The sequence below is a fragment of the Mustela putorius genome, unplaced genomic scaffold (assembly GCF_011764305.1).
Source record: "Mustela putorius furo isolate JIRA1106 unplaced genomic scaffold, ASM1176430v1.1 tig00537227_pilon_pilon_pilon, whole genome shotgun sequence".
Lineage (NCBI taxonomy): Eukaryota > Metazoa > Chordata > Mammalia > Carnivora > Mustelidae > Mustela > Mustela putorius.
The window spans coordinates 36,360,847-36,364,779 of record NW_025422368.1 but is presented as its reverse complement, the minus strand read 5'-3'; the positions used below and the strand labels follow the sequence as shown (position 1 = coordinate 36,364,779).

The 3,933-nt window shown below is 42.6% G+C and overlaps 1 long non-coding RNA gene across 1 annotated transcript; it reads right to left on the bottom strand.

Annotated features, from left to right (window-relative positions):
- Nucleotides 1–280: 280 nt before the first annotated feature.
- LOC101679569 lies at nt 281–1,714 on the bottom strand. The gene is made up of 3 exons (XR_006604607.1): nt 1,667–1,714; nt 1,150–1,200; nt 281–511 (listed from the first exon to the last, which is right to left on the bottom strand). It is a non-coding gene; the product is annotated as an uncharacterized LOC101679569 (long non-coding RNA).
- Between the last annotated feature and the right edge of the window lie 2,219 nt (nt 1,715–3,933).

Here is a 3,933-nt window from a genome sequence, read left to right as displayed (position 1 = left end):
ATGCCTTCAGACTTCTGAGCTACAAAACTGTAAAATAACAGTTCTGTGCTGTTTTTAGCTACTAAGCATACAGTAATTCATTAGAGCAGGAATAGGAAAACTCATATACCTTCCATAGTTGATCTCATGCTTCCTGGGGCCATCTAGAGTTGGAGCCTGGCTATAAAGTATCTACCAGAGAGGAATAAAATGACTATTGGTACTAACACAAAGCAACTAAGCAATCTGATCCTTCATAAAATAAAAACCGTTCTCAAAATTCAATTCCAAACAACATTTATTGAGCCCCTAGGAGATGGGACATGGTTAAGAGATAGCCCTCCTCTGTGTGGGTATAAGTCCCGCCACTCAGTTTATCCTCAGCTGGTACATCTTGTGTCTTACTAGTCCTTTACAGTTGATCAGTCTCCTATAATGGAATGGAAGCCTTGTTCAGTAGCTCAGGATCTTCTTAAAAAACTTGTGGTTAGAAGAGTGATGCTCTCAACTAATGGAAAATCAGCTTCATTTCCTAAATTTAAAAAAAAGTGGGGGGGGGGGAGTTAGCAAGAGTAAGCAATGTTCGAGATCAGACTTGTCATTCCAACTGCCCACTGTGACTCTGGACATGTGACTCCGTTTCTTTCAGATGTAACTCCTTACTCTCCCTTCCTCTCCTTGTGCCCAGAGAGAGGTATTTACACTGTCCAGGTAGCCATTTTACTTCATGAAGAAACCATTTTAGAGACTTCCAAAAAAGCCAAAAGCAAGGCCAAATATAAACCAGGGACCTTCCGATTCAGAGCTCCAAGGCTTTAGAGTTTTTAACTGAATTGTATGTTTTGTGTATTGGAAAATCTGATGCCTTCTCTTCTGCTCTCCCTTTAAAAAGATTCCACAAACTGAATGAGGAATCCATGTCCTAGATAGACTGGAAAAACGGAATCTTGGAAAACTCAAATAAGAGGACTTTATCTTAAAGCCCATTTAGTTGAACTTTCAGACAGATTTGCAAGATAATTCAGAGAAGAAAAAGGTTGCCTCTGAGCTCCATGTGAGTTTTTCTAACTGAATCACTTTGGACTCTTCTCCCAGTATGTGAAAACCAGCACAGAACATGGTATCAAACAAACCCCCATTAAGGAATCAGAGAAAAAGAGAAAAACTTACAAAAAAGTACTGAGATGGACTCGTTGCTTCACACAGAGGTGCTCAGCTCATCTGCAATTAAGTAAAGAAATGGTTGGTTATATTCACTTCAGTAAGGATCACACACGCAGTATGTCTAGCATTCAGCTGAGGGCCTCAAGTAGCTCTGGTAAACGGAGGGTTCCACTACATCTGGGGCACCCACTCTGCCATGCCTGAAATCCTATCGGAGGAAATGGAACACAGATGGACGCCATGAGAAGCATCTGGTTGAAGGGGAAGTTTCCACTCATTCAGAAGTCCCTGACCTATACACATCTTCATGTATAAGAAGTGTATCCCCTCCACTCCCCCAGACTGAGGAAACATGGCACCTGAGTGAGAAGGGTGTAAACATAGAGTACCTCCCAGAGTCTTACTTAGTTACTCAGTCTGTCCTAGAAAGCCTCCCAAGGTGGGAGGGGGGCACCGTGGGGGGGATAATAAATCCCTCAAAGACTGAGAAGAGGCAAAAAAAGATGAAGATGTTTGGCCTTACCTGGTCTTCCAGTCATGGGCTCTTCTGAATCAGCCTCAGTGACATCTTCTAGAAATAAAAGAGTGAGTTTCTTTAATTTAAAAGGCTGAGTTTTACATTTTAAATTTGAAGGCTGGATTTTCTCTTCCTATTAAAAATCAAAGCTTCTCAATGTGTATTTATGTCAAATCACTATGTTGTACACCCTGAACTTACACAGTGTTATACATCAATTACATCTTAATAAAACTGGAAAAAAGTTAAATAAATAAATGCATTATATAGAAAAAAGAGACTTATTTTATTGGTAATTTCCACAGTCAGAAAGAATCTCTTGACAATCAGGTATGGGGTCCAGTATATTAATTAGCAGAAATGACCAGATGTATCTTGTAGTCAAACATGAATGTTTCCTAATGCCCCACAGGAAGGGGGCAGAAGGAGATATCATTAATATAGATTAATTCTGTAATCAACCACTACAGTTTGGGAAGATAGAACACAATACTGAAGTAGAGTTTCATGTTGCAAATGATGTATATTCTTTAGGGAAGGCAATTAGTGGAAGATTTTTTTTAAAGATTTTTTATTTATTTATTTGAGAGAGAGAGAGAGCATGAGAGGGGAGAAGGTCAGAGAGAGAAGCAGACTCCCCATGGAGCTGGGAGTCCAATGCGGGACTTGATCCCGCGACTCCGGGATCATGACCTGAGCCGAAGGCAGTCGCTTAACTGAGCCACCCAGGCGCCCCGGAAGATTTTTTTTGAAGATTTATTTACTTATTTGACAGAAAGAGAGACCGTGTGCGCATGCGCATAAGCAGGGAAGTGGGAGAGGGAGAAACATTGATGTGGACCCATGACCTGAGCCAAAGTCAGACACTTAACCAACTGAGCTACCCTGGCACCCCTAGAGAAAAGATCTTAAAGCCAGGGAAACTACTCTTTTTTAATAGGCCTTCCCACTTACATTGTTTCTAGATTCCTCCAACTACTATCTGCAAAACCCCCACTATTCTTAGAGCAGGACTGGAAGATAGATCTCAATACGTGTTAGCTATTACTTACAGACATAAAGATCAGACAGTATGGAAAGGTAAGACCCCAGGGTCTTTCTTAGCAAAAATTCCAAGCATTCCTTAAAGTATCGGGGTTTATTTGTGGGGGCTAGAAGGCCTCAAAATTTTATGGTCCCTTGGCTAAGTGGAACACAAAAAAAATGTAAGAAGGTGAAGACTTGAAAGAGGGATTAGAACCACTGCTTAATTCATGAAGCTTTCAAATTATTTTTCTCTTTTGTTCAGTCTGTATTCAAGTAAGATTTACAATTACCATAACCTTCTATCAAAAAGTTCTCTATGTAAATTGAACTGAAATGAACTAGAAAAGAGAAGAATTGTTAAACCCTTTGTGGCCACCACATCCTTTGATCCACTGGAGACACCAAAGAGCGCCTCCTCTTTGAGAAGCCCCGAAGGCTGGGGACCTGACCAGCACTGGGCAAACCTCTGGGACGGAGCTCTGTAGGCCTTCAACAAATTCCAATTCCTCACACTCTGGGAAAATGCTTGAATTTTCAAGTTTTGGAGAAATTTTTCAAAATTTACTCTACCTCAACACAGCAAAAGTATCCCCAAATGTCTAAGTTACCACAGGAAATTTCTAGGCAATAGCCTGTAAACAAGAAAAAGGAGGGAGGGAGGAAGGAATTTCAGCATTTTTGAAGTTAGGAAGCCCTACCCATGGCTTTAGCGGTTGCTTCCTCAAAGCTATGAATGTTTGATTCCACCTTAAGAGAGAATTCTGGGACAGGAAAACAGAAGATGGGTATGATCAGAAGCTTACACTGGGGAATCAAGTACACTGGAGGAAAAGCAGGCTTGCCCTCAGAAATGCAAAAAAATGGGAGCCCACCCACTCCTATCCAGGCCTCCTCTCAAGCCAAAACTGTCACCTACTGAAAGCCTGTGCGTCCTCAAAATGCACACCCATGGTCGATTCCACATCACTAATGGAGGCAAGGTCAGTAGGAGACTCCAGGTGAGTGGGGGACTCCAGGGTCACAGTGGAGTCCAGGTGAGTGGGGGACTCCAGGTCAGTGGTGGACTCTGGGGTCAAGGTGGATTCCAGATCAGCAGGGGACTCTGGGGTCACGGTAGAATCCAGATCATCAGGGGACTCCGGGGTCGCGGTGGACTCCAGGTCAGCAGGAGACTCTGGGGTTGCAGTGGACTCCAGGTCAATGGGGGACTCTGTGGTGGCAGTGGACTCCAGGGTCACGGTAGAATC